This window comes from Ranitomeya variabilis, chromosome 2 (assembly GCF_051348905.1).
Source record: "Ranitomeya variabilis isolate aRanVar5 chromosome 2, aRanVar5.hap1, whole genome shotgun sequence".
Classification (NCBI taxonomy): domain Eukaryota; kingdom Metazoa; phylum Chordata; class Amphibia; order Anura; family Dendrobatidae; genus Ranitomeya; species Ranitomeya variabilis.
Window position 1 is genome coordinate 1,078,586,795 of NC_135233.1, and position 12,266 is coordinate 1,078,599,060.

A 12,266-nucleotide genomic window follows, 5' to 3' on the forward strand; every position below is an offset into this window, starting at 1 on the left:
CAACTTTAACCAAATGACACCTAATTTTCAATACCTAACTATTATTATAAGGTAAATTAAGATTGTCAAGCTTAAGTAACAATAATTGATGTTTTTGACATTAAAATGGGCACTGTAGGTGTTTTCCTGGCCTCCTCTCACTGCCGACTTTTATTCCCCATTGACTTGCATTGGGTTTCGTGTTTCAGTCGGCCCCCGACTTTTCGCAATGATCGGCTGATTTCACCCGACCCGACTTTTGACAAAGTCGGGTTTCGCGAAACCCGACTCAATCCTGAAAAAGTAAAAGTCGCTCAACCTTAGTCATAGGACTAAACTTATGAAATTGAGGCACTTAGAGCATAAATTTGTTGATTTGTCTGTACCCCCCAGCTAAGGCAAGTTGTACCTTTCTGTCATGGAACCCTAATTCTATCAGACTCACTTATTATAGACTCAGACATGGGAGAAATTTTCAACCCAATAAGGAGGCAGTCATCAAATGCCCTGAAAATGTTTAGCCTTTAGTCAGATATGTCTGATAGAGTAGGTTGAGCCCACCAAAAAAGGTAGCCTAGCCATGGCTGGTGGGCATATATGACTTTGCCAATTTCTAAGTATATTCTAAATAGCAGTAATGTATCCAAATTTCTTGTATGCTATGATATAGAATATTTGTTTACACACAGTATGCAGCTTCTCTTTTTAGTAGATAGATAGGTATGAAATTAATAGTAAACTGCTAAATAGACTAACGCACCGAATAGATTAACCCCTTCACGACATGCGCATGTCGTGTCTCCCCCTTTTGATGTGAGCCCACATCAAAGTCGCGAAATGTCAGCTGTTTTGTACAGCTGACAAGTGCGCGCAATAGGGGCAGGTGAAATCGCGATTCACCCGCCGCTATTAAACTGTTAAATGCCGCTGTCAAACAATGACAGCTGCATTTAGCTACCGCTTCCGGCCGCGTGGCCAAATATGAGCACATCACCCACCCCCGTCACATGATCCTTGAGACCTCTATGGTTACTGATGCAGGCCTGCTGTGAGCGCCACCCTGTGGACGGCGCTCATAGCAAGCCTGCATTTCAGCTACATAGCAGAGATCTGATGATCGCTGCTCTGTAGCTGAGCCGATCCAGTGGTGCCAGTTTCTAGCCTCCCATGGAGGCTATTGAATCATGGCAAAAATATATATTTTTTTTTTTAAAATGGGAAAACAAAAATAAAAAAATATAAAAGTTTAAATCACCCCCCTTTCGCTCCATCCAAAATAAAACAATGAAAAAAAATCAAACCTACACATATTTGGTATCACCATGTTCAGAATCGCTCGATCTATCAATTAAAAAAAGCATTAACCTGAACACTAAACAGCGTAGCAAAAAAAAATTTAGAAACGCCAGAATTACTGTTTTTTGGTTGCCGCGACATTGCATTAAAATGCAATAACGGGCGATCAAAAGAATGTATCTGCACAAAGGTGGTATGATTAAAGACATCATCTTGACATGCAAAAAATAAGCCCTCAACCGACCCCAGATCACAAAAAATGGAGACGCTACGGGTATCGGAAAATGGTGCATTTTTTTTTTTTTTTCTTTTTCAAAATCTTGAATTTTTTTTCACCACTTAAATAAAAATAACCTAGTCATGTTAGGTGTCTATGAACTTGTTAATGACCTGGAGAATCATAATGGCAGGTTAGTTTTAGCATTTGGTGAAGCTATCAAAAAAGCCAAACAAAAAAACAAGTGTGGGATTGCACTTTTTTTGAAATTTCATCACACTTGGAATTGTTTTCCCGTTTTCTAGCACAAGACATGGTAAAACTAATGGTGTCGTTCAAAAGCACAACTCATCCCGCAAAAATTAACCCTCACATGACCATATTGACGGAAAAATAAAAAAAGTTATGGCTCTGGGAAGGAGGGGAGCGAAAAAAGAAAATGCAAAAACTAAAAAGGGCAGTGGCGGGAAGGGGTTAAAGATGGTAAAGGTGCGTTCGCAGCCCGGGGTCCACAGTGCAGAGATGGAACCTGCTGCCAAGTAATGGCGGCACTATATGACTGTACTACGCCTGAGTAAATTTGGGTTCAGACGCCCGGTAAGAACTAAAGCGACCTCTGTTGCTTCACAGAGTCGCAGTGAAACAAATGAAACGCTGGGCCCTGTTAGCGAACACAGGATGCAGCAGACGAACGCTGCAATTCACCCCCCCATGCTGGTGACTGATCTCGCTCTGACTCTCGGTGGCTTTTGAGCCCGTGCCTGAGGACGCCCCGAGTCAGATGCTGAGATCAAGGGGGAATTCCCACCCTACACTGACCGGTTATCAGGATAAGTTCAGATTACAGCACAGAGTGCGTGCAGTGCCGTGCAGGCAGACACTGCTGGTTTGACACAGTACAGATCGTGCTCAGGTGTAGGATAGCACTGTCAGGCACTAGGTAGCTCCAACATTCATGAACATTCAACAACACAAGGAATGGAAATGATTAAGGCGCAATCACCAGAACAAGCATACATACACACATGATAATAGGTTTATACTAGCGCATGGCTGTGCGGCCATGCGGACCTTTTATAGCTGTAGCACTCAAGGACCTTCCTAGTGGTCCAATAGGAGCTGCTACAGGACCTGAGCGTGTGACCCTCGACCTCCAATGGGAGGACGTCCTGTGGGCATGCTCAGTATTGGAAAAGAGGGCGCAGAAAGAACTGCTCGCTGCTGATCAGTACTGGCTACAAAGGCAGAGCCTGGAAAGGCAGCAGTAACCAAGCGCACAGTATCAGATTGAGCCAGACGCTAGGACCAATGTCTCCGCTGTGCAGACTCCACTGCGGCTGGAGGAGAGTGGGAGACTGCAGCGGACATGGTTCGAGATTCCCCCTGTGCAGCGGTGGGAACTCGACACCTAACAGGTACTTAGAGCATAAATTTATTAATTTGTGTGTGCCCATCAGCCACAACAAGGCATACCTTTCTTTCATGGAACCCTAACTCTACCAAACTCACCTTTTATAAGCTGAGGAATACTCAGCCCACAAGGTAGGGAATCCCCAACTGCAAATGCCCTTAAAATGTTTTGACTTTTGACCAGGGAGAGGTAAGTCTAATAGAAAAGACTAGGGAACCATTAGGGAAAGCTCAACTTATAGTGGCTGGTGGGCACAAATCAATAGTCTGATATCACAATAATGCAGTCCAAATTTCATTAATTCAGCTTTGGCTAATATTTTGATTAGTGTGATGCTGCACTTTTTGATAGATAGATCTTTTTAGTTGTTTGCTACAATATATCTATGGGTCTGGATTTTAAGTCGAGAACATTTTCTAGACCAGGGGTCTCTAACATGTGGCCCATGTTCTGCATTCGGCCCCTAAGGCTGCTTTATGTGGCCTGCAAGCACTATAGAACCCTTGACAACTGTGGCCCAGTCCATTGTTTGCAGATGTCAGCACTTTATCTCAGTTGAATGTAAGTCCAATGACGCACAATCAATTGAAATGTGTTCCCGCACAGAGACAAGCTCTCTGCACAGCAATACCGATGCCAGATACTGGCCAATCAGAAGCCAGCAGCTGACATTAGTGCAGCGGATTATGACATCACTCCCATGCGCCGACACATTGATGTCAGCTGCTGGCTTCTGATTGGCTGGTGGCTGGCATTATTATATCTGGGCAGCAACACATTGCAATTGAATATGCGTCCAAGGATGCACAATTAGCTGAAATAAGGGTCTGACATTGTTGCCCCCCTGAAGCGGGCCGCGATTGTCAAAGGTTGTACAGTGCCTGTAGGTTGCATAGACAGAAAGGATGCCGAGAGGACAGAGGACTGGTGAGAATATTTTTGTTTTGTTTTATGTGTATGTGAAGAACGGCAATTTATTGAGCATTAGTACAATATGGAGACCTGGATGAGGACATTACTACAAGATGAAGATGAGGATGGGCATATTATTACAAGAAGAAGACCAGGATGGGGCACTACTATAATAAGGTGACCAAGATGGGTCATTATTGATATGGGGACCAGGAAGGGGACATTACTACAAGAAGCTGACCAGGATGGGAACATTACTACAATATGGGGACCAGGAAGGGGACATTACTACAAGAAGCGGACCAGGATGGGAACATTACTACAAGAAGCTGACCAGGATGGGAACATTACTACAATATGAGGACCAGGATGGGGACATTACTACAAGAAGCGGACCAGGATGGGGACATTACTACAAGAAGCGGACCAGGATGGGGACATTACTACAATATGAGGACCAGGATGGGGACATTACTACAATATGGTGACCAGGAAAGGGACATTACTACAAGAAGTGGACCAGGATGGGAACATTACTACAAGAAGCTGACCAGGATGGGAACATTACTACAATATGGGGACCAGGAAGGGGACATTACTACAAGAAGCGGACTAGGATGGGAACATTACTACAAGAAGCTGACCAGGATGGGAACATTACTACAATATGAGGACCAGGATGGGGACATTACTACAAGAAGCGGACCAGGATGGGAACATTACTACAAGAAGCTGACCAGGATGGGAACATTACTACAAGAAGCTGACCAGGATGGGAACATTACTACAATATGAGGACCAGGATGGGGACATTACTACAATATGGTGACCAGGAAAGGGACATTACTACAAGAAGTGGACCAGGATGGGAACATTACCACAAGAAGCTGACCAGGATGGGAACATTACTACAAGAAGCGGACCAGGATGGGAACATACTACAATATGGGGACCATGATGGGGACATTACTACAAGAAGCGGACCAGGATGGGTACAATACTATAAGAAGGGGACAAGGTTAGAGCATTTCTACAAGATGGGGACCATAACAGGGCACATTACTACACTACTACTATGTTTGCCAGAATTAGTAAATGGTATATGATGCTAATTGTAAGACAATACTAGTGTATGTGGCCAATTAGGGGAAACAAAATTGAAAAAAATTTTTTAAAAAAAAGCAAAAGCAAAATCAAAGCATGAAAAAATATTTTGTCACTAAAAATGCTGTTTTATATATAAACTAAAGTAAACAGAAAAGGTGCACGTTTGTTATGGCCAAATTCATAAGCACCCAATCTCTAAAACTGTAACCATAACCCATACGATGAATGCCATTTCAAAATATAAAATAAACATGGCAAAATGTCCGAAAAAATGATCAGAATGTGCATAGAAAAAAATGGTTTCATTAAAAATGGCACTTTAGCCTGCAAATAATGCAGCCCCCAAGTTCAGTTTTTTTCTATGTGAGGCCCATATACCCAGATAAGTTTGAGACCCCTGATCTAGACTGAGCACAGTTGTAGCCACTTCTTTGCTAAGAGCAGGACAAGCAATGGACAGGGTATAAAACATGTGAATGCAAATAGTGGTGTCATTCATTACAGTATTGTATCATCTTGAAAAAAGTGAAGAAAGAAACACAAGAGTTGTATTCATCAAGTATTTTCACCAATTTTCTGGCATCAATATGTAACAAATTTTATCCCTAGTAGTGACAACGAAGCCTCAAGGAAAACTTATTTAAAAATCGCATTAATGCCAAATTCTATATGCAAGAGGTAAGAAATCATGAAAAGTGTAGGACAATATTGAGAATGTGTCCTCATCTTACCTGTCCTGTGGTGAGGCGTACAGTCTTCTCTCTTCTGCCTTTTATATCAGTGTTGAACTTTAACTCCACCCGTACTTAACCTATAGGGCGCTGTGAGAAAAAGAGTCAGCAGCAGTTTTCATTAACCTGTCTACATTTCAAATACACCGGAGTTCCCTGCATAACATATTAAAGGGAGCCTGTCAGTGCGTTTTTATATATAGAGTTATTGATGTGGCTAAATTTGTGATTGTTCCCTAATAATAACGATACCTTTTTTGTAGAGCTTTGATGTACCAGTCAAGAGAAATCTAGTTTAGAAGAAATATGCAAATCAAGAAGGAAGTGCACAGAGGACGTGTGACTACAATTTGACTACTTCAAGTGCAGTGACACGCCCCCAGAGCACTTCCTGTCTGATTTTCACATGTCTTCTACAGTAGATTTCTAATGACCAGCACATCAAAACTTTTTAAAAAAAGGTATCATTGTTATTGTGGGACAAATTGTTAGGACTGGCGGAATGCAGCAAATAATAGTAATAGGGAATATGAGGTGCGTTCGCAGTCCGGGGTCCACCGTGCAGAGATGACACCTGCTGCTGAGTAATGGTGGACTGACGCTTGCTCACACGTGGATTAGACCTCACCCAGTGTGAATAGAAGCGATCTCTGTTGCTTCACAGAGTAGAGGCTGAAAGACACTAGAGGGATCACTATGAATCACCCCCACTAAGCTAGTGATTGGACCTGCTCTGACCCTTGGTGGCTTTTGAGCCTGCGCCTGAGGATGCCCTGAGTAAGATGCGGAGTCCAAGCGGGAATTCCCACCCTACACTGACAAGCTGTCAGGAAAGCGCACTGATTGCGCATGGTGCCATATAAGCGGGCACTGCAAAGGCACTGTAATGTGTGCTTAGTGTGCAGATGGCACTGTCGGGCGCTAGATATCAAACATCCACCATACGCGATCAAACAACAACACTAGGAAGGAGGATGATTAAAGAGCGACTTTCGCACATCTACACACAAACGTTTTCAAGTATACACTAGCGCATGGCTGAGCGGTCATGCAAACCTTTTATAGCAGTAGTGCTATGGGACCTTCCAGATGGTCCAATAGGAGGTGCAACAGGACCTGAGCATGTGACCCCCAACCTCCAATGGGAGGTCGTCCCGTGGGCATGCTCAGTATGGGAAAAGCAGGACTTAGTCTCAGAAAGACCTGCTCGCTGCTGATCAGTGCTGGCTAAAAATGCAGAGACTGGAAAGGCAGCAGTAACCAGTTGCAAAGTATCAGCTTGAGCCAGACAGTGGGACCAACGTCTCCGCTGAACAGGCTCCACTGTGGCTGAGAAGAATGGGAGACTGCAGCGGACATGGTTCGAGATTCCCCCTGTGTGGAGGCAGGAACTCAACACCTAACATGGCCCCCCTCCCTGAGCCTCACTACGTTCAAAGGCTGCAGTAAGCAGCGGAGCCCGAATGTGGTTCACAGGTTCTGTCCGCTGGGCCGGGACCCTTCCAGTCCACCAGATAGAATTTTTTGCCACATACCACCTTGCACCCCAAGATAGCGTTCACCTCATAATCGTCCGCGGACAAACCCGATGTCCCAGCAGATGACTCAGAAAACTGTTACACGTGAACGGGCTTTAAGAGGGACACATGAAAGGTGTTGGTGATACCCAGGCGTGGAGGAAGAGCCAGACAATAAACCACAGGGTTAACCTGTTCCAGAACCTTGAAAGGAAAGGCCCTAAGTAGGGAGGCACAAACTTAGTGGACTCAACTCGCAGCCTGATATGGCAGGCGGAGAGCCACACTAAGGCTACTTTCACACTAGCGTTAACTGCATTACGTCGCAAATGCGTCGTTTTGCCGAAAAAACGCATCCTGCAAAAGTGCTTGCAGGATGCTTTTTTTCTGCATTGACTAACATTAGCGACGCATTTGCGACGCAATGACACACGTAGCTACCGTCTTGCGACGGTCGCGCCGTGCTGTTGCGGACCGTTGGGAGCAAAAAACGTTACATGTAACGTTTTTTGCTCCCGACGGTCCGCTTTTTCCGACCGCGCATGCGCGGCCGGAACTCCGCCCCCACATCCACGCACTTCCCCGCACCTCACAATGGGGCAGCGGATGCGCAGGAAATATGCATCCGCTGCCCCCGTTGTGCGGCGGGGACAACGCTAGCGTCAGGGACCTCGGCCCGACGCACGGCGACGGGCCGAGCCCGACGCTAGTGTGAAAGTAGCCTAAGTCGCCAGGTGCAAAGGTCGGAGCAGGAAGCCAATGTGCTTCGGCAGAGACCCTCATTCTCTCCTTGGAAGCCAGAATAGCATCCTGTGTATGGTTCCAGATGTCCCATACTTCCACTGCCCAGTCTGCCACCCTAGAGTCAGCAGAAGACACAGGCATGGGCATAGGAACCCGTGGATGCTGGCTGTAATTAAGGAGGAATGGGGCCTGCCCAGTGGAGTCGGCTATGATGTTGTTCAAGGCAAATTCTGCCCAAGGTAGCAGGGATGCCCAGTCATCCTGCTTGGCTGAGACAAAATATCGGAGATATGTTACAAGGGTCTGGTTGGCCTTCTCTACCAACCCATTCATCTCGGGATGGTACGCTGAAGAGAGATTCAGCTCAAAACTAAGTAGGCGACAAAGCTCTCTCCATAACCGAGCCGCAACCTGGGGACCCTGGTCACTGACAATCTTGTCAGGCATACCGTGTAAATGGAAGACATGTTTGGCAATCAACGCCGCCAAGGCTCGTGCAGAAGCACCAATTGCACCATTTTAGAGAAATGATAGGTAAGTACCCAAATAATGGTGCAGCCACAGGACTTGTGTAAGCCTACCACAAAGTCCATCCTGACCATCTCCCAGGGCCTATCAGCCACCAGTAGGGGGTAGAGTAACCCAGCAAGCCATTGTCGAGGAGACCTATTCTTGGCACAGGAGACGCACGCCTGAATATAGTCTCTAACATCACGGGCCATATGCGGCCACCGGTATGTCCTTGACAGCAGCTCAGATGTCCTTTTGATCCCAAAATGTCCACCCACCCTGGATGAGTGAGCCCAAGAGAGAACCTCCATTCGCAAACTGGGTGGAACGAAAATCTTGCCCGGAGGCACAGACTCTAGCGACACCGGAGCCACAGTTCTCAGACTCCCAGAGGGAACAATTAGCCGAGGCTTCTCCTCTGATGACACTACTGAGCGGGAGAGAGCATCGGCATGAATGTTCTTCTCCCCAGATAGGAAATGAAGGGTGAAGTGGAACCGGGAGAAGAACAGGGACCATCTGGCCTGACGAGAATTCAGCCGCTGGGCTGTCTGCAAATATACCAAATTCTTATGGTCAGTGTAGACTTGGAAGAGAAAGCGAGCCCCTTCCAGAAGGTGTCTCCATTCTGAAATAGCCAACTTCATTGATAACAACTCCCTGTCCCTGATGGAATAATTCCTCTCCACCGGAGTGAAGGTCTTGGAGAAAAAGAAGCAAGGATGCTTCCGACCTTGAGCGTCCTTTTGGAAGAGGACCGCTCCAGCTCCGACAGATGAGGCATCCACCTCAATAATAAAAGGCTTTTCTACATCGGGACGATGCAGAATGGGAGCGCTAGCAAAGCGGGGCTTAACAAATAAGAAGGCTTTGGAGACCTCCTCTGACCACAATTTGGTATTTGCTCCCTTCTTGGTGAGGGCTACCAAGGGAGCTACCAAAGTTGAGAAGTGGGGGATGAACTGATGATAATAATTAATAAACCCCATAAAGCGAGGTACTGCTTTGAGAGAATGGGGTTCCTGCCAGTCCATCACTGCTTGTAGCTTGGCAGAATCCATAGCTAATCCCCGGGCTGAGATGATATAACCCAGGAAAGGCAAGGACTCCTGCTCAAACACAGTACTCCAACTTGGCGTAGAGGGAGTTTGCCCGTAGGAGATCGAAAACTCTGCAAACATCTTTCCGGTGGGAATCAATAATTGGAGAGAAGATGAGAATATCATCCAGATAGACCACCACTGAGGTGGAAAGCATATCCCGGAAGATGTTGTTTACAAAGTCTTGGAAGACGGCTGGGGCATTACAGAGCCCAAAGGGCATCACCAGATGTTCATAGTGCCCATCTGTGGTATTAAAGGCTGTCTTCCACTCGTCAATCTCACGGATACGACTCAGGTTGTAGGCACCCCGCAGAACTAGCTTAGTAAATACCCTAGCTCCCCGGAGCCTGTCGAAGAGCTCAGATATCAGGGGAAGAGGGTACTTATTCTTAATGGTAATGGCGTTAAGACCCCTGTAGTCTATACATGAACGTAATTCTCCTCTCTTCTTCTGCACGAAGAAGAATCCCACCCCCGCAGGTGACACTGACTTCCTTATGAAACCTCTTGCCAGATTCTCCTATATGTACTGTGACATTGCCTCCATCTCCGGGAGAGACAGGGGATAGACATGTCCCTGAGGAGGATCTGCCCCTGGCAAGAGGTCTATAGGACAGTCATAAAGGCGGTGAGGTGGAAGAGTCTCTGCAGCTTTCTTGGAGAAAATGTCTGCATAGGACCAGTAGTGTTGGGGAAGAGAACTAAGATCTGTAGGTTTCTCTGTGGTGGCAAACTGAACACACTCCCTCTGACATCTACCTTCACAGGATTTACTCCATTCCAGAATTCTCCCAGAGGACCACTCAATATGTGGGGAGTGGCAACGCAACCAAGGTATACCTAGAAGAATCTCATCTATTCCCTTGGGAATGACCAGAAGGGAGATGATCTTCTGATGAGATGGAGACATGGTTAAAGAAAAGGCGATAGCCTGATGTGTGATCTGTGATGGTAGTGCCGACCGATTCACCACTCTTACGGTCACTGGTTTGGCTAGCATAACCAGGGGTATTGCGTGCCGTTGGGCAATGGAAGAAGACATGAAATTTCCCTCCGCCCTGGAATCCACACAAAGCTCAACCGTAAACGTGGAAGGGCCAAAAGTAATTGTCCTCTTGAGGGACAATTTGGAGGAAAACGCCACTGTGTCTAGTGAACCTCCTTCTACAGGTACTAGACGTGGTCGCTTCCCTGCCACTGTGGAAAATTCTTGGAATAATGTCCCGACTGCTGGCAGACACTACAGACCATGGGTGTTCGAGCAGCCTGAGACTTAGAACCTGCTTGAGATACCTTCATGGCCTCATAGGGCTCGGACGCCTGGACAGGTGACTCCAGAGGTTTGGCGAAGGTAGGCACCAACTGAAACCTCTGTCTACACTGGGCTAGCTCCAACCTTCACTCATTAAAACGGAGGTCTATGCGAGTGATTAAAGTTATTAACTCCTCCAGTGTAGTGGGAATCTCCTTAGTGGCCAAGACACCCTTTATATGGTCAGCCAGTCCTCTCCAAAACACTGGAATCAGGATGTTATCTGGCCACACCAGCTCAGATGCTAATGTCCGGAAGTAAACAGCAAAATGGCTGACCAAGAACGAACCCTGTGTCAATGCCAATAGTTGAAGCGCCCAATCATGGGTGATGTGAGGTCCGATAAAGACCTGTTTCAGAGTGTCCAGGAACCTGGGAGCACTCTGCACCACATAATCGCCACGCTTCAACAGCAGTGTTGTCCACTCCAGCGCCCTGCCCGACAGAAAGGATGTAATAAATCTCACTTTAGCCCATTCCGTGAGAAAATGTGCAGCCAGGAGCTCAAGATGTATAGCGCGTTGGCTCACAAATCCCCAGCACAGCTTACTGTCTCCAGCAAACTAATAATGTCAGAGCAGGGGTGGCAGAGGACAGACTGGCTGCAGCCGCGCTTGCAGCCTGAACAGCGACTGCAGTAACATCCACAGCCGAGTTTGTGCACTCAAGAGCCACCAGCCTACCCTCCAGCTGCTGAATGTACCATTCTAATCGCTGTACATCCGCCATTGCTAGCCAGACGCTGGTGCTAGTGTAATGTTAGGACTGGCAGAATGCACCAAATAATAGTAATAGGGAATAATAGGGGTGTGTTCGCAGTCCGCGGTCCACCGTGCAGAGATGACACCTGTTGCTGAGTAATGGCAGACGGACGCTTGCTCACACGTTGGTTAGACCTCACCTAGTGTGAATAGAAGTGAACCCTGTTGCTTCACAGTGTCATCACAAATATGCTGTGCCCTGTTAGCGGTCACAGGGTGCAGCTGAAAGACACTAGTGGGATCACTATGAATCACCCCTGCTAAGCTGGTGATTGGACCCGCTCTGACCCTCGGTGGCTTTTGAGCCTGCGCCTGAGGACACCCTGAGTTATATGCTGAGTCTAAGCGGGAATTCCCACCCTACACTGACAAGCTGTCAGGAAAGCGCACTGATTGCGCATGGTGCCGTACAAGCGGGCACTGCAAAGGCACTGTAATGTGTGCTTAGTGTGCAGATGGCACTGTCGGGCACTAGATATCGAACATCTACCATACGCGAGCAAACAACAACACTAAGAAGGGGGATGATTAAAGAGCGACTTTCGCACATCTACACACACATGTTTTCAAGTATACTTTAGCGCGTGGCCGAGCGGTCATGCAAATCTTTTATAGCAGTAGTGCTACGGGACCTTCCAGATGGTCCAATAGGAGATGCAACAGGAC

The 12,266-nt window shown here is 46.8% G+C and overlaps 1 protein-coding gene across 1 annotated transcript in view; it reads right to left on the bottom strand.

The window, feature by feature from the left end:
• LOC143808709 (cytochrome P450 2K4-like) overlaps window positions 1-5,743 on the bottom strand; it is a 137,667-nt gene extending 131,924 nt beyond the window's left edge. Inside the window, exon 1 of the mRNA XM_077291640.1 lies at window positions 5,654-5,743. The gene's annotated coding sequence lies outside the window, so the exon portion shown is untranslated. The remainder of the gene's footprint in view (window positions 1-5,653) is intronic.
• Between the last annotated feature and the right edge of the window lie 6,523 nt (window positions 5,744-12,266).